At 46.8% G+C, this 18,738-nt stretch overlaps 1 protein-coding gene across 12 annotated transcripts in view; it reads right to left on the bottom strand.

Moving 5' to 3' along the window:
* The window catches only part of PAK1 (p21 (RAC1) activated kinase 1), a 79,167-nt gene that overhangs the window by 54,844 nt on the left and 5,585 nt on the right, over window positions 1-18,738 (bottom strand). For 3 of the 12 annotated variants that reach the window (XM_054192696.1, XM_054192715.1, XM_054192668.1), the window contains one exon: window positions 12,906-13,075. The exons of 6 other annotated variants lie outside the window; for them this stretch is intronic. The gene's annotated coding sequence lies outside the window, so the exon portion shown is untranslated. Of the gene's footprint in view, window positions 1-14; window positions 495-11,484; window positions 11,504-12,905; window positions 13,076-18,738 lie in introns of those variants that run through there. 3 more of the 12 variants (XM_054192663.1, XM_054192739.1, XM_054192706.1) reach the window with 3 other exon arrangements.

The following is an 18,738-nucleotide window of genomic DNA, read 5'->3' as shown; positions in this document are numbered from 1 at the left end:
AAACTATTACTTACAGCGTAATAAACAGCAGCCGCACAGACACCGCTGTCACCGCTGAGCGGAAAACCTAGGAAATTCCTCATCCCTGGCCCCTGGAGTTCGAGTGAGAGAAGCTGAACTGCTCCTGGTCGGAGCGGGGTTTTGTCCTCCAGAAAGACGGCAGTATCTCAGCTAACACAGCAATTGTCCTGTAATTATCATGCACGTTTTATAGTCAATAAAGCAAAAGGGACCCTTAACTTCAAAAGTTAAGTTTTTAAGACAAAAGCAGCGGAAAGCTTTTCAAACGATGGCTGTGGAAGGACAAAGAGAGGAGACCGTGCATTTATATTGGTCAGTAAGGCGCTCACGGTGACAACCGTGACTGCAGATGGGCAGGGGACACCAGGGTTGACAGGCCACACTGAAAGTGGTTTTATTTTCAGAGGGAACGCAGTTGTCGGGCACTGAGAAAGAGCCCCAGAGGAGAAGGGAGGCGGGCAAGCCTGAACGAGACACCCAGCTGGCTCCACAGCCCAGACAAAAGCTTAGGTCTCTGAAGCTTTTTTATTTCCCCGTCCTCTTCCGGAGTTAAAATCGGGATGGTATCAGTTCCTCTTTCCCAAACGAAAAGCCCTCTGAGAGCAAACCAGATTTCGAAGCTTTCTAACAACTAGGCAGGCCACGCCGTCAGAACTTGCTGCTCAACACGTACGTGCGAGCGTTCAAGGCATTCACAGGGTAGTCCTGGGATCACAGCAGAGCTACAGTTGGATGTTCTCCAGGGGTATTTTAGGAGAACAGAATCAAATTGCCGCACAAACATAACTGCCAAGTTTCGGTCTAACGTTACAGCAATTTGCTTGACGTGTTTTATTTCAGAGGACCGACTGCTGGAGTAGTATTTTGTTGTTATTAATGCGTCCAAGTCCCTTAACGCAGTGTTCGTATCTTTGGTAAGGGACAGGATTCCTTCTTCTTCAAGTCCTGCTTTTGGTAACAGAAAGCGTTACCGATTCTTCACACAGTCTGGAAAAAAAGACTGAGTTTAAGGCAGTTCTTAGCGAGAAAGACGTAGAGAAGCAGAGGACGTTCAGTCCTCTGCTTTCTCTTCCAGGAGTGCATTCAGAAAGCCAGCCTGCAAGACACTTGCTGAGTATCTGCTCGCTGCATTACCTGATGTTTTCAATTCTTGCAGCCCACGCGGAGCCGAACCATCCAGGAAACAAGATTTCCCTGCCTCCAACTCCGCACTATTTAAGAAAGGTCAAATCCTGACCCTTTTTGAAAAGGCTGTCCAGAAAGACGTATGCAAGACTATCATGTTTCTACGCTCCCGTCACCAAAGCGGTCTGTCCAGCTCTTGCCCAGTGCAACTCTCCGTTTCCAAGCCTTGCAGGCGTCTCGCAGCACCCCAGAGAACAGGCTCAGACCGTCCGAGTGCATCGATACGCGTTCGGACCATCTGTTAAACCCACAAGGCATCCCCAGTGAGAAGATCCCTGAAGAGCAGGCAATCCGTGTTCAGCAGTGAGTGCGATTTCCTCTTCGCCGTCTCTTTTAAAAGATATTTTGGTCCCAATTCCCACAGAATTGTAACGTCACTTAAAGAGGGCCTTTTTCGGCTCACAGCGCCCCATGAGATATCAGGTTTCAGAGTAAAGCTGAGCTATGGAGAAGCAAAGTCGCTTATCCATCTTGTTTCCATTACAGAGCAGGGAACTCAAGTCAGGCTCTTCAAGCTGGAGGAAAGCGCCTTCTCCACCAGACAAGGCTTCCTGAACGTAGGGTTAGAACCTGACATTCATTGACAGACATGATCGGGGCATCAGCCCCCGGCTCTTGATTTGTTCAAGGTGTTTGTTTAAATCAAAGCAGCCGCTTCTAGGAACAAAGACCGAAAGAGTATTTTTGCTGACAGCGTAAGAATCTGTTTTAGTAGAATATTGAGTTCGTTAGACTCCGCAGTAGCACGTGAACTGTGCCTCTTCAAGATTTCAAAGTAAACAAATCGGTGAAGTTTTAATCTAGAAAGCGAGGAGATAAAAGAGATTGAAAGAGATTACAGACCCCTAAACCAATTACAAGAACCGTGTCATTCTGTAACACTGTTCATAAGCATTCAGCTCAAACCTTCAGAAGCCTGTCATCTGGATTGGTTTGGTTTTGTTTTGCCTTTTTTTAAACATGAAAGGGCTGTGTCCCAACACTGAGCTTCAAGCCTAAGAGCATTTTTGTCGGAAGATGATTGACCATAGCAAAAATCAAGCTAAGGAGCGTAAAAAGTGGCTTCAGCTCTATTTAGCAGGTGTATGCTTCCAAGCACCAGCTTGGTAACTAGGCTGAGCATCCACAGACACAGGAGGCACCAACCATAAGTCAGAGGAGGGACTAGTCCCAGTCTACAGTCACATGGAGGCATCAAAAATACGTTGGTTTTTTTTTTTTTTTATCCAGCTCTCTGAAGTTTTCTCCTTTCTTAAATCCCTGAAGAAGGGAATCACTTCTGCTCTATTCTACTTTGCAAGGGATTCTCTATAAGCAGAAAATCCCCCTTTCCTCTTACTTTTTGGCAAGATACTCCTGCAGGAAGAGCTATTTTAAAGGGAGTTTGAGTTTGTAAGAACTGCACCTTCCTACTCCACAAACGAGACGAAATGCTCCAAAGTCACACTCTGTGTAGTGACAGCACTAAAGATTTTACCAATTTCCTCAGAGCCCTGCGGAGTCTACGAAAACCACGTAGTGATCAAATCACAAGCACCACTGACCCCCATCAACCTCACGGGCCGGGTGGTTTCTGAAAAACAGGCCACAGGTGACCTCCTAGCCTTGAGCAAGAACACGGTGGTGCCAATGCAAAGGCATTGCAAAGGTTAACGATAGCGTCACTTGAGCAGAATCCATCCCACAGGACAACAGTTACTGCTTATGGATCCCAGGAGAACTCCATTGTGGAGAACACTGTGGAGAACAATCCACTGTTGTGGCTGCCCCATCCCCGGAGGGGTTCAAGGCCAGGTTGGACGGGGCTTGGAGCAACCTGGGCTGGTGGGAGGTGTCCCTGCCCAGGGCAGGGGGGTGGAATTAGATGGCCTTTAAGGTCCTTTCCAACCCAAACTGTTCTGTGATTCTACTGGAGATATTAGAGGAAATATTCTTTGCACACACAAAGGTGGAAATGGCACCAAACTCTCAAACGCTCCTTTGCTTGCTCTTTTACTAGTTACAGAAAATCCGCAGCAGCATATACTTTGCTACAAACATTAGCCACTCATGTGCGCACCCTGGGCTCCAGGCAGCTTGACATGCCTGCCCATGGTCCAAACGCGTGGATTCTTGAGGTACAAAGCCAAGCACAGAGCCAGGTGACAGAGATTTCAACGTGATACCACTATCTCAACAGAAACTCCAGCGCAGCCCCAGCTTCCTCCAAAAATGAAAGGCTTCCGTGAGACAATTCATGCAATTAAAGCTACACACAGCCTTAAGTCACTTGCTGGGTCACGAACCAGCTGATTCTAAGAATCTTTATGCAGGCTGCTTACCCAGAAATTAACCTACTGCCTTGGAAAGCGTTGCTTAATTTAGAAGAGCGATTACTTACAGCACCTGCTGCGAGCCTCACAGCCTTTGATATGCCAGCTTCTCCAAAATGAATGCTAAGTCTTCTAAAATTATTTACATAAGTAATTAAGGAAAGAACTAAAAAAAGAGACTGCTAAATGTATAACATAACAATCAGCTGGGTTTATCAGCAGCAATTGAAACTATAATTTCCAAAGCAAATAGCACAGGCCGCGCGGTCGATCCTTGCGGCAGACTCGCCTCCGAAGCCAGGCATAACACAGAAAACGCCTTCCACAGGCTACACGCAGCAAATTGCATATGGGCACGCCACCACCGCCCCAGGAGAAGCTCCACACAGCAGGAGAACCTTTGCAAAAGAGGTGTCCTGGCTTTAAAGCCACATTACCTGTAGGCTTTAAATTTAAAGCCAAACCCACAATAGCCTCGTCATACAAGTGCAGTGCCTCTTGCAGTAATTGAGTGCGGAGGTCAGCAGGCAACAGAGGGAGGAAGAGAAAGGAAGAAAGGAGGACTGAGGAACGGGCTCAGTTCTCAAGGCCTTAGTCCTCCAGAAGTTTCAGTTCACATCTACATCTGGGGACAAAATAAGTCCATGGGCCCTGATGGGACGCAGCCACGAGTGCTGAGGGAGATGGCAGATATCGCGAGGTCAGTCTTGATAATTTTTCATCAATCATGGTGACTGGGAGAAGCGCCCATAGACTGGAGGAAAGCAAACGTCACTCCTAATCTTCAAGGAGGAGGACCCAGGGAACTGCAGGTGGGCCTACTGGAACCTCACGAAGTTCAACAAGGAGAAGTGTAAAGTCCTACACCTGGGGAGGAACAACACGACTCCTATATACGCTGGGGGTCACCCAGCTGAAAAGCAGCTTGTCAGAAAAGGACCTGGGGGTCCTGGTGGACACCAACTTGAACATGAGCCAGCAATGGGTCCTTGCAGCCAAGAAGGCAAACGGTATCCTGGGCTGCGTTAGACAATGTGTTGGCAACAGGTCAAGGGAGGTGACCCTTCCCCTCTACTCTGCGCTGGTGAGGCCACACCTGGACTACTGGGTCCAGTGCTGGACTCCCCTGTACAAGAGAGACACGGACATACTGGAGAGAGTCCAGCAAAGGGCCACAAAGATGCTGGGGGGACTGGAGCACCTCTCCTATGACGAGTGGTTGACAGAGCTGGAACTGTTCATCCTAGAGAAGGCTCAGAGGGATCTCATCAATGTAAATAAATACTTGCAGGGAAGGGTGCAAAGCGGATGGAGCCAGGCTCTTGTCAGCGGCGCCCAGTGCCAGGACCAGAGGCAACGGGCACAACCTGAAACACAGGAGGGTCCCTCTGAACGTCAGGAAACACTTTCTCAATGTGAGGGTGACCAAGCACTGGCACAGGTTGCCCAGGGAGGTTGTGGAGTTTCCATCCTTGGAGATATTTAAAAGCCGTCTGGACACGGTCCTGGGAAACTGGCTCTGGGTGGCCCTGCTTGAGCACAGAGGGTTGGACCTGATGACCTCTGGAGGTCCCTTACAACCTCAACTAGTCTGTGATTCTGTGAAGACACGTACCTAAAGGTGTAGAGGCACGAAGAGCCCTTCCAATGGTTTCAGGAAGCAGTGCAAACCTTTACCTTATTTGTCACTACCAAATGCACGTTTTTATTCTGTTTGAAAAACAATGACATTTCAGTAACGGAAACTGAGACGTTGGATGCTTCCTTCCAGGGCAAAGAAGAGTTCAGAATTAAACACGGAACCCTTTCCCACACAGGTCTGCCTCAGAGAGGAGTCGGCCCACTCGCTCACGTGCGCAAAAGTTGGAAGGAATTCAAATTTCAGGGCTTATTTCTGTGCCTAATCAAGACAGAGGTTATTTGCAAAAATTCAGCTGGGATCCTAAAAACCTCCATCATGCATTCAGAAGGACTTTTTCAGCAGCTTGAAAACATCTAACAGCATGCCTGCTACCTCCCCTGACCCATATATATCAAACTAAAAGCCGCAAGCGGCCTATACAGAAAGGTTTGCCTCTCAGGAGGTGGAACAAAGAACACAACATTCCTGTCTGAGTGCAACAAAAACAGTTTGAACAAGGTTTCAAAAGGTCGCAGTCATTACAGCCTCCCAGAACTAGAGGCACCCCGTTGCAATTCAAGCTACGCAGCTCATCTCTTTCAAGCCCAAAAAGCTTGGCTACGTTTGCAGGTCTTTTGGGGACACTAAGCAAAGTACCGGAGTGCCTCAGCTCCAGACACAGGCTGTCTCTGAAGCCAAAGAAAACCAAGTAAAACTCAAAATATTGAGGTTTAGGAGATCTGTGCGGGCAAAATCTCACTTCGCCCATCACTTTACAGCCGTGCAGCAGTCCAGAAAGCATCACACTTCATATTATTCCTTAGGATGTTCTTATTTCTTTGCTTATGGCTTATATATTCAAGCATCTTCTAAGCTGTGCAGCTTTCAAAAAGAACCAACTATCTGCTTTTTCTCTGCACATTGAATTAACAAATGCTTGGAATAAAGAAATACTCCAAAATTGTTTTGGAAGGGAAAATGAGCAAGAGTTGCTGCAGAAAAGGATAATACTCCTTTCCCTCCCGGCCAACTCTTTCTGCCTACACTAGAGGCTCATAAAATTTCGGGATCTTTTTCCTGAATTTTAAGCAAGCCACAGAAAACCATCCTTCCATAAAAGTGTCATCCATCCTCAGTGTCAAAATGTTACTGAGGCGGGTGAAGGCACAACTTCTGCTGGGTAACACAGAATACCTGAAAGCGCACAACAGCTCCGCTGCCCGTGTGTAAATTAAGGACACAGCTTAAGTGAGTTGAGAAAGGTCACACAAATTTACAGCAGAGGAGAAACACCAGGTGGGTTTCCAGACTTTTGTCCCGCTCTGGGCTTTCTGTTGCCACCCTCCAACCCCCTGCTAATTTCACAAACGACTCCAGGTCAAGGCACAGCGCGGGGATCTGCTGGCGGGGGCAGGCTGCCAGGCAGAAGCTGCTGGGTCTGGTACCACGCTCGGAATGGAGACCGCGCGGAGAGCGGGGCAGGAGCTGGCTGCACTCTCCCATCCCTACCCACCTCCCGTGAAACTTCGGCACTGCCCACTCTCTTTTTCCTTTCCTCCTGAATGAACCTCACGGGTTTGTTCCCGGTTCAAACTCCTCAGTGATTACAACACTTTACCCTACTCCCTAGAGGGCACCAGTGCCGCGAAGCAGAGATTTGGAACACTGCTCCTGGCACAGCTTATTGGTGTTCTTGTTCTGACCACCTATACCAGGGATGGGACTTTCATTTCAGGCCTCTCTCAAAAAAAAAAAAAAAAGCATTTCATCATCGGGAATTTCTCTACTGTTTCTGCGCTCTCAGGTGCTTAAAGCCCTCGGCGCTTCCTCTCAGATTTACGCGACTGACACTGACCTTGTTCCCCACTTCCCTCATCTGACACCAGGCTGCACCTCTGTCACCTTCCGCTTGAAGGACAAGCTCCAACCTACCAACTCGCCCCGCAGCAAAGCACATCCGAGCAGCGGTAGGACCACCGGACGCCTTTCTGTCTAAAGTGCGCTCGTTCACGTTGCTCTGCTGAACAGCTGAAGAACATCTATTCCAACCGGCTTATCTTTGCCCAACCTCCGTGCTCCTCCAAAGTGTTTCCTCCTTTCACAGGAGACTGATGGCAGTTGCCCATCAGCTGTGCACCGCTGCAAAGCTCCAGCACCACCAGCTACTTCCCATCAATTTTAAGTCCTAAACACTTTTCAGATTGATGGCATGAACTACCACTTCAAGAAAACTTTAAGGGTAGACCAGCAAAACCCTCCTTTGATTCATGTAAGATGATTACTTATTTTGACAAGAGAACCCAAATTTCTAGACATTCTCAGGGCAGAGAACGGCGGTACGACAAAAACAACATGGACCTTACTCAGTGGCATCAGTGTTTGAGCCTGGATTAACACAAAAAAAAAGGAAAGTTATCTGCCTTTTTTTATCATTGGATGCAATAAACAGAGGTGCCAAACCTCCCCACGGTTTTGGCTTCAGAAAAAATAATTGCCAGCCACCACCAAGTTGAGCAGGACACACGAGGTCGCAACTGTGCGGTCTGGCAACAGCCCAGCTTCTTCAGAGCACCACAGCGAGATTTTGGTAACAGGGCAGTAAAACCACCTCCAGTCCGTCAGACGCTCTGAAAGGGATGCTCACTTCAAGCGCCGTAAACAACCGGCAGATGCTAACGGCGTGCCAGGTTTGACTCACAAAATTCATTAGCATCTTTACAGAGTTTGTGGTTTGTTTTTCATATTTCTCTTTGTGCACACTGAAAGAGATCCTCTTTTATTTACACGCCCTGCTCCCAGTACTCCAACAATTGAGTTTTAACATCTTTATCACTTCTTTCTTCTTAAGAGAAAACAAACAAACAAACAAACAAAAGACCACGCGCACACCCTGGATTTTCCCTCCTTAATGGTACAGAAACATCTTGCTCATCTGCTCACCATCCCTTTCAGGCTTTACAACTGAAATCCAATTTTAGTTGACAGCACTTAAAAAACAAGACCGAGAAATACACAATGACCTCAAAGAGGTTCATTTGTGACTCCCAGCGCAGTTTGGTTTCATTCTTAAAGACCGAGAGACCCACCTTGACCCAGTACTGCCAGCACTAAAGCCGGAGCAACTCGACTGGCCGCTGGGGACGGCACTTCGATCGCAGCAGGCACTGCTGCGCCAAGGAGGCGGGTGAACCAAGCGTTGCAGTGTGACACCCTGGCACCGGGCATAGCGGTAGAAGTCATCGAAGACAGACATCAAGCCATGGTTGAAAGGGTCTGGAAGCAGATTCGCATCCCACTTGGGCTTTTCCCCCTACAGTGACAACAACCTCATGCAGAGTTGCAACCACCACCCCTGTATCTGCCCAGAAATACAAATCAGTAGCCCAAAATAAAGGTCTGAGGAGGCAGTCCCTTTGTATCAGTTCAATCCTCTGGCTGTCAGCCAGCACAGAGCAAGTCCCACAGGTAGAGAGAACCTAAGAGAGATCAGAATCAGGCCTCCCATCGGTGAGACAACGGATTCCGCTGGCCGAATTCATCAGTCCCTCAGGGCTGTTTTCACTCTCTCATGAGAATCTGGGATATAGTTATGTAAAACAGATTCCTCGCCCTTAATTAAAATAAAGTTCACATGCACACCCTGCTGAAGGCAGCATTTAAAAAAAAAAAAAAAAATCACTTCTGAGAGGGGTAAGTCACTTATAATTAAAAAAAAAAAAAAAAAAGTCTCAGCACATAGACAAGGGAGTGTCAAACGCTTGGCCGCCACCTGGATAATCACTTCCTATGGAAAGCTGCAGAAGAGAGCGCTGGGGAAAGGAAGGGTCATGCAGACTCTCTTGCAAAGGCAACGCAGGTGGGATTCGCCCTGCATGGGTGAGAGCTGCAAAGCCTGTCACCAAATCCCACCTATTCCGAGGCCACAAGCAGCAATTCTCCTTTACAGCACTAGTATGCTCCCGCGTCTTTTTTAAAAATCAAAGCTCACCTTGTTTTATCAGAAGTTCCCTGGCTGTAATAGCACGGGAGCTGACAGACGTTTCATATTCAGCTTTACCTGCTGACTTTAACATTTAAACCTTGCCCATGTTCCTCCCCTCCTTCCCAAAAGGAAGAGTCCCAGCTATTTTAGCTTCACCTTGGAAGGCAGCCCATCTCTCTGACCCTTTTAGCTGCCTTTCCGCAATGCCGCTGTGTCCTTCTGGAGATGTGGAGACCAGAACTGCACATCACGCACAAGATGCGGGTGCATCAAGCATTTATACTGAAGCAAAATGACACCCTTCATCCCCTTCCTGATGAAGATGGTGGCTTTTTTGGTTTCTACTGCAGTGATGTTTCCCACTCCATCCCGAGAAGTGAAATCATCCCGAGAAGTGAAATCATCCCCAGTTTTTTTACTTCCTATTTTATTCATGCAGCTTTCAAACTACTAAGTTAACCTTTTCTCCAAACTTGTAGGAGCTTAAGATCTCAACAGAAGTTTTCTGAAAATCCAAATATACTGCACCCACTTTAACCCTTTTTTTTACCGACATCCCACGGAACTTCATGGAGTAGGGCAGCAGGATTTTCATTTTCAGAGGCCACTCTGACTCTTTCCCAACAGTTAACATTCATCTATGTTTTCAGAGAGCCTTCTTACAGACCTTTCCATTCCCGGTGGCGTGACCCTCCGGTGGGCTGTTCCCAGGATCCCCTCTAGAGCCCTTTTTTACAGATGGGAATTACATTGGCAACTCCCCAGTCCTCTGGCACGGTGGCCATCTGTAGTGAGAAATTCTACAGCCTGGCCAGCAGTTCTGCAGCTTCCCATTCAAGTTCCTCAGGACTCTCGGTTGAACGCCATCCAGCCCTGGCGACTTATTAACATCTAACTTATCTATTTGGCCTAATTTTTTCCTTTTGTAATTATCCCAAATTAGTTTCTCTGCTCTGTTGGCTACAAAAAGCGCGCTTGGTGTGGGAATGTCCCCAGTACCTTCAGCAGCTAAGACTTGATATTCTCTGCTACGGCTTTATCAACTCCAAGTAACCTTTTTACACCCTCGTCACCGAGCACTCCCCAAGATACCCTAATCTTAATGGATTATATCCTTATGTATACAACACTCGTGTCCTAATGGCTATAAAAAGCAAAGCCCTAACATCACAGAAGGGCAGTCCCAAGACAGTTTCGCCTACCTGCTGTCCCCGCTCTCCCCCTCATACCAACCTGTGCCCCGGCACGGCCGTCACCCCGCTTTTCCTTCCTGGTGGAGGTTTCCGATACCACAGAGAGATCAGTCAGACGAAACTGGGTCACCACGGTAGCCCCACGGTAGCCAGCTCCGCGTTAACACAGAGCGATCCAAGCACTAACAATGCAAGTTTGGGAGAGGAGCTGCTGGGACCTCAGGTGGGGTTTCTGTCCGGGCTCCTCCTGCTCCGGGAGCCCGGCACAAACGGGAGGTGACTTTTGTGCCACGTGATGACACTGACAGGAGCCAGGCAATCCGAGGTGCAAAAAACTGCAGGTCTAAATGTTTTACCCTGACTGAAGTACTAAAGCAGGCACTTTCCTCGCTGCCACACAAAGTGTTTCTGTTCCTCACCAGCACATCCCTGAAACACTCGCAAATTTAATAAAAATGCTCCTTTCAGACGAGGCCGTGTGCGAAGCTGCCTGCCTGCGCAGGCACTTGCAGAGCGGAGACCAAAACAGTTTCCTTCTTCCACACCCTCCATTCCTTGGCATTTATACCCTTCAGAAACCCATAAACAGTCCTGCCCTCCTCCTCATTTGATACAACTACACAAGGATATAGCTCTTTTATCTTCTTTTTGCGCCAATCCCTCCAGCCCCAAAGTCATTTCTGTTGCTCTCCTTCCATTTCCTCCTCTTTATCTGCTAGAAAGTAACACGGATCAAAGGCGGCAATTACTTCAGGGAACAAAAAAAAAAAATAAAAAAATCCCCCAACTCCTCAAACTGATTAGCAACATCAGACCCGATTTTCAGAAAGATATTTGAGAGTTTTTTTAAAATACTTGACCAGCTGAGGCGCCAAATCCCAGCAGTTTCCGAGGGAATCAAGCACCCACGCGTTTTCTGGATTCCCACTCGATGCTTACCCGCGTCTTTGAGTATGTAGCCACATGAAAGACTCTGCGTCTGTTCTCAAGGTTAGGCTCTCTAAGTGCTGCTAAGACAGTCCCTGAATGTTCCCACTGAAACCCACAGGAGAGAGTTATGTCCCCGGGTTACAAAAAAAAAAAAAAAAAAAAAAAAAAGTTAAAAAAAGAGAGAGAGAGAAAAAACTCCCCACAACTTTTTTTTGTTCCTTCATGCCCAGCAGATCTTACCGAATACCTGCTGCACAGTTCCCGACAACATAAAAGTTTTTCATCTTGTTTTTCGTCTTGGCTATGAGTTCTGAGGCACAAATGTTGCCAAAGTCTTTCTGCAGACATTTCAGGGTATTCAGAGATAACGCGACACTACGCTATTCAAGAAATACGTTTTCCCGTTCCTCCCTGTGCCCGCCGCTTCTGTGTTTGCCCTTTACACCTGCGTGACAGAAAAAAGCCTGTTACTCCTCCAGCACAGCTGTGTTTTATGCTCACCGTGAGCCTTTACGGGCAGCGTTTAGGTGGAAGGTGACAGAGACTCTCAGCATCTCCGTGAATAAGCCACAAGCGTTCGTACAAGAGAGAACTCCTGCACTGCAGCACTTTGATTACGAACCGAAGGGCTGCGAGGTGGAAGAAGCAGAGCTAAACAGGAGCATTATTTCATAACGTTAGTTAGTGACCGTCAGCAGCATTAGTAACTTAATTCCATCTTGGATTAAAACTATAGTTCCAGTTGGACACCAGCAAGAAGTTTGGGCCCAGGGGACAGCTTACACCTGCTGGGGAAAACATCCTTTCCATTCCGAATTATCTTTTCAAGATTACAGGGAGATATATAACGCTTACAAGAGGTAAGACATTATGCAGGTCCAAAAAAATCCCCAAAGCGCTCTGCCACGCTAACAAATGAACCCACCAGGTGAAGCATGGAAGTCCCTACAGCGTGGGACGGATTGCAGGCAACTGCTTTCCCATTGAATCAAAGGAGGATCCAGAACAGCACGATGAGAGCCGGCAGAAATACAGGATCCCGTTGTGATTTTCCGTCAGGCTCTTTCTACCAAATACATTTGTTAAATGTATTTTAACATTTAACATTTAAATGAGGAGTCAAAACCCATTTTCATAGAATAGAATAACAGAATCATCGAGGTTGGAAGAGACCTTTAAGATCGAGTCCAACCATCAACCTAACGCTGACAAGTGCACCACTACCCCATGTCCCTCAGCACCACGTCTGCCCGGCTTTTAAATCCCTCCAGGGATGGCGACTCCACCACTTCCCTGGGCAGCCTCTTCCAATGCTTGACAACCCTTTCAGTGAAGAAATTTTTCCTAATATCCATCCCAAACCTCCCCTGGCGCAACTTGAGGCCATTTCCTCTTGTCCCACAGCTTGTTCCTTGGGAGAAGAGACCAACCCCCACCTCTCTACAACCTCCTTTCAGGTAGCCGTAGAGAACAGTTCTGTACGAAGGACTCTCAGATACGGAGCACAAGCAGGTCCATCAGGAGCTGACTGGGCAGGTGGTAGAGGTTCAGAGAGGTTGGGGATAGAGGAAAGTAAGAACAAAACAACCAAAATAAAAAAGCTGTATACGGTGGGTATCACAATGACAAGACAAATCTTTCAAGAGCAAAAAGGCACTTACTTTGTAAGCTAATCCTGAGAAGCCACCGGATCTAGCCACATTGTCCGACAGTCCTTACAGCCAGGTTTCAAACCTCCAGTCAGCTCCGGGATCTTTTAATACTACACCGCAGCTACATTCCCTCACACAGCTCTGTTAAGGTTTCTGCCAGGTCAGCTCACAGCCAAGCGCTGAAAGGGAAAAGCACCCTTGCCTTTGGATGGCTGCGTGCCACGGTGAGCTCAGCTGTGTCAAGCTTCACCCCCTGATCGCAGCCTCCAAAAAAGAAAAAAAAAAAACAAACCAACCAAACAAAAAAAAAAAACCACGCAAGCAAAGAGCACACTTCCAGCAGGTAGAGAACCCTCCTGTCCTTTCATCACACATTCGGTCTCCAAGAAAATGCAAGTTCAGAGTTACGCTTTTAATATTAATTTTGAGTTGACCACATCTAAAGGAAAACAGCTGCCAGCAGCCACATCCTCGCTTTATGGCTTTGTGATGGGGGGGGGGAGCCTGGTTTTTTGGGAAAAAAGCAAACACAAGCTTCTCATCTGTTAGTCAAGAAGAATGCAAAGTCAACCACAGACTCATTCCTTCCAAATTTGTAGTTAGTTCATTAGGAATTTAGGATCAGAGCCCTCACAGAGAGGTGAAAGAGGCTTTATGCTGAGACTAGCACAGGTTATGCTTTAGACAGAAGTCTTTTATCTGGCCAGCAGACCAAGAGAGGTGACTGTGCCCCTCTACTCTGCTCTGGTGAGATCCCACCTGGAGTACTGTGTCCAGCTGTGGAGCCCTCAGCACAAGAAAGACATGGACCTGTTGGAACAGGTCTAGCAGAGGGCCATGAAAATGATCAGAGGGCTGGAGCCCCTCTGCTGGGAGGACAGGCTGAGAGAGCTGGGGGGGTTCAGCCTGGAGAAGAGAAGGCTCCGGGGAGACCTTATAGCGGCCTTCCAGTACCTGAAGGGGGCCTACAAGAAAGCCAGGGAGGGGCTGTTTGCAAGGGCATGTAGCAATAGGACGAGGGGCGATGGCTTTAAACTAGAGCAGGGCAGGTTTAGATCAGACATTAGGAAGAAGTTCTTTACAATGAGGGTGGTGAGACCCTGGCACAGGTTGCCCAGAGAGGTGGTGGAGGCCCCATCCCTGGAGATGAACTTCAAGGCCAGGCTTGATGAGGGTCCGAGCAATCTGATCTAGTTGAAGATGTCCCTGCTCACTGCAGGGGGGTGGGACTAGATGACCTTTAAAGGTCCCTTCCAACCCAACACATTCTATAATTCTATGATTCTTTCACTGCTCATCCCCTTCACATCCCAGTGAAAAGGAAAACAACGCTAACAAGAGCCCTGCCACAGAAGGGAAGTGCATGAATCCATGAGGAAGGAGGAAGACAGACCACAGAGATCACACATGCTCATCCTACTGGATTGTCGATGATTTACCTACAGCTACGGGGAGCGCAGATGGAACAGAACCTCAAGACTTCAAAACCAAACACAGCTACACCACATGGCGGGTGAGATCACCTGGCTGAAGTCACTCCTCCGCGATACTGTGCCAGAACAACGGGGTGGGATTCAAAGAGCAACTGAACATCACCAGATATGACAGACATCCACTGTAATGCTAAACTTAAAGCTTGATGGCAGAAACAGATACACCGTTAAGAGCTGAAACCCACTTGCTGCTCGGCCAGGTGAGATTCTTTTAATCTCCGTCACCGTTACCTCCTCGACTGCACACTTCAGTGTTTAATGCTGCCGCATGTCAGCACGTCATCAAACATTTTTGAAACAAACCAAAAAAAAAAAAAAAAAAGCTCACACCAACGCTGCTGGTGGCATTTGGACTAGGTCCCAGGATGAATAAGTACTGGATGAGAAGGCAGGAAGGGCTCTTGCAGGATGTACCTCGCATTAGAAAGGAGGATTGGCTCTTAAAAAAAAAAAAAAAAAAAAAAAAAAAAGGGGCATCTAAAATAAAATCGATGATGTGAATTAGACAAAGAAAAAAAAAACACGATCCCGATGATCCCCTCATCAGCTGCGGGAGGTAAAGGAAACCAAGCTGAGACCATTTCAACATTGGTATTTTTTTAAAGTGGCCAGTAACTTTAAAAAAAGACATTGCACACAAGAAAAGACATTTTCGGTTAGACCAAGTAAATGACTAAACACTTAGAAATATGGCCTGCTCATCACTTCTGAATGTTTTCCCTTTTGCAACCCAAGGACTCGTTTCAGAGAGACACAGAACAAACGAAAAAGCCGGCGCTCAGAAGCCTGCAGGGAAGAGGTAATGAGATTCCTGATCATTCAACCTACCCTGGCCGCCTTCTCCCGCCCTGTCCCCCCAATCCCCTCTTCACCATGAGTAAATCTGAGACAAGTTTGGGGGGGGAGGGTGGTTAATACGAGCTGGCAGGATGCCGTTTCAGCAAGTATAACTTCCATGTGAGAGCCCGAAGTCCTACTATGACAGTGCAGTGAGTCACTTGCTGACAAGTCATCGCGGCGTTTAGATGCTGGGTTTGAATTCTAACAAATGACACTGTTTTGCTTCGTCTAAGGGAAGGATGTGCCTTTATTGAACCTAGAATTCAAACGCCACCCGTGACCGACAGCCTACGCAGAAAGATACACTGGTTGTGTTCTACTTTCCAGCTTTTAAGAGAGCCCCGAAGGAATCCTGAGGTTTTGGGCTTTTTCTTCTCGAAGAAAGTCCTGCTTCTGCCATTCCCGGCCCTACCCTCACCTCCTCAGCCTTTCTAAAGGAAATCTACGCATTTAAATATTTCCAGATATCTCATCAGCAAAACTGCCTGCTTGACAGAGGCAGGCAATGAACGAGCCTAAGGCTTCCTCCCCTCCCCAGCCTTCATCCTCCTCCCAAGCCCTGAAGAGGCTGCTTCTTACCGGGGTGGAGGACAAGGCATCTTCCCTCCCGGCTGCTCATCTGGGTTCTCCCAGTACCTTCAGCATCACAGATGTGCGAGGACTCTGTATCTCATCAATTTTAGGGGTGGCCAGGGAAAGTAAAGATAGGCAGGGAGACAAACAACATTAACGCAGAAAGGCAAAAGGAAAAACCTTTTTTCGGCTATTTTTGAGATATAAGTAAGGAATGGAGACACACAACAGAAAGAACACAGAAGTTAGTTCCCACAAATACACAGCAAGTTAAGTCTATTACGATTGTCAGGGCTCCCAGATACGGAAAGAGAGACACCGGTCTGCCACTGGAGGCTACAGCTTCATCAAGGCAAAGTGTCAGTTTAGTTTTGTTTGTACTCTTCAAAATCCGGTTCAGGAACATATGACAGGGATTAAAAAAGGCCTGGAAAAGTTGTTCTAGTCCCTTTCTTTCAGACTCTTTTAGCACGGACCTGGTAGCGGATGAGAGTCCTGCTGCTCGGTGTGAATTTGGTACAGCTTTTTTTTATTGTTCTCTCTGCTACCTGGGGAGTCAAAATTGCGCAGGAGAAGAATTTGTAAGACACACAAATGCAAGAGACTGCAATTTTTACCAGACACCTTTTTACCGAGGCATATAGGCTGATGCAACAACCAGAAAGTCGATGAGCGAGAAATTGAGATTTTTTTTATTAGATTAACATAACTGTGATAAAATACTTGTCGCTGGCGCTGCAGTTCCCCCTCCTTCCTCCCCTCACGACTTCTCTGGCTGCCTGTAACGCTACCCAGTGAAGATTTCCCTGGTTTTGGAGAATTAAGTTATAATGTTAATAACTTACTGTAGATACCCTCACTTCACCCCACAAAATTAGGAACTGGAGGCTCAAATCAAAGCCTCTCTGTGCTTAAATCTCATTATTTATGTCTTCAAGGCACACTTGGATCAAATTCTGTCTTTCCTCTCTGCAGACAGGAGTGGGAGAAGTCTCTTTTATATGACACAGATTTTTGCATAGCTTTCACATCTCCAGGATCTCAGAGCTTAACAGAAAGCATCAAACACCTTAACACACACCCACAACATGCATACATTTTACCAAAGAACCTTACCAATTACTTTGATTATCAGCAAGCGGATGGTTTAGATGAAGGGCTATGCGGCATTAGCACCATTCATGTCTAGGCCACCCCTTTGAGTTCAGCTCCCAACGCTTTTTCCGTTATCATCTGCAATCTGCTGCGATCCCGATGCCAGAGAAGCGACACTGAAATTCCGCTCGCATCTTATTCCAAAGCGGGACTGAAAACGAGCACAACGTCAGGGCAAACAGGGACGCGAACTATAAGCTTGCGGTTTAACATCTGGTGGTTAAACGGGAGAGTTTGCTCTCCTGGGAAGCACGGCAAGAAAATTCAATCCAACTTCTGCGGAAAAAAGAATTAGCAGTGACCAAGTCCACGAGAAGCACCATCCACTTCACAGTCATTCCAGGATCTTCGTTTTACATCTTCATCTTCCTCCTTGGAAGGAAACTGAGTATTCCTAGAGCAACTTCTTACTTCAGCAAGAAGTGCCATGAGTCAAGTGGCTCAGACCCTCTCAAGCAAATCCTTAATTAAAGGTACAATTTTTAAAAGCACAATACTTAGTAAAGTATAGAGACTCACACTGGAAATCCAGCTTTAAGTCATTTAAGGTGCCACAAGGCAATTAGATCTGCAGCCTGAAAATTTCTGTATTATGGAGGCCATACGCACATTCCTGAAGAATTAGGAAAAACGTGACACTTTTCCTTTTCATGAACCAACGTTCCCTTCCACAAACTTGTTCCTTGAATTCCTGAGCTTGGATCAAAGGGTTTCCCCTCTATATGCACCTTGTTTTGCTACAGATTTGTCCAATTTGCTAAAAATTAGCCAGTATATGAATATCTGCCTTTTAGGTTTTGACCCTAACTACAGTGACATCAGCCCAATTCTACTCTGATTTGTATCACTCTCAATTGAAGCAACTTTCAGTACATAATACTAAGACTAAGTCTTCCAGTGCACTAAAAACAATGTTTTACCAAATAAAACACAGGCAAACTTGAGTTCCACTAAGAATTAACACATTCTACAGTTTCCAAAGGAAATGACACTAAAATTTGTGTCGAGTGAGGCACCCCTGAAAGGATAAGGACATGTGAATTGTTCTATTTCCAGAACTGCAAAATGTAACGGGGGTTTTTATAATTGAGTGTCTTATCAATTTTAATGAACTTATCAATATTGCATTTCAAATCCTGATGCGTCCATTTGCTGCTAATTCCTTTTTGTTCTACGGTCCTTTGCGCTCCCTGGTCTTTGCAGCTGTTACCTCACCGTTAAATCTACCTTCTGTTACGAAGGGACACCAGAGTTCAGACTCAGGCCAGCAGTTTAATGAACTAGAAAAGCAAAGGATACATTATGAGCCCGGCCTCTTCTTTTTTTCCCCCCCTTTACCTCAACACATGCTGGGGTTACAGAGCTCAATAATGGCCTCAAACACACACTGCACCTCAAACGGAGGTTAGCAAAGAGCCTTGAGCTAAAACAAATCCAACAGCTTCAGTAGTACAGACAGGATTGGGAAAGGGGGGTTGGAATACTCCTCCCTGCTGGTGCTGCTGAAGGAAATCAGCTTTTCCTTCATCCCGAACAAGTCTGAACTACGGAGGCACATGAATTCTACGTTCAGCTGTGACTTCAAGCCTCTCGAAAGCACGACTGAAATAAGACATTCTTGAAATACCTACTAAAGGCAAATGATAGATTTAGCCTGGCACAAAGCCCATAGGTTGAACTTGAAACTGCATCACGTTCACTTACAGATAGCTGGGGAAATTAAATCCAAGTTTTAGAAAAGGATTCGCTTCTCTCCTCTTTCTCCAGAGGAGTTTGGGTTA

This window comes from Rissa tridactyla, chromosome 1 (genome assembly GCF_028500815.1).
Source record: "Rissa tridactyla isolate bRisTri1 chromosome 1, bRisTri1.patW.cur.20221130, whole genome shotgun sequence".
In the NCBI taxonomy this organism is placed as follows: Eukaryota; Metazoa; Chordata; class Aves; order Charadriiformes; family Laridae; genus Rissa; species Rissa tridactyla.
The sequence above is the reverse complement of the archived record's forward strand: the minus strand, read 5'-3'. Positions and strand labels throughout refer to the sequence as shown.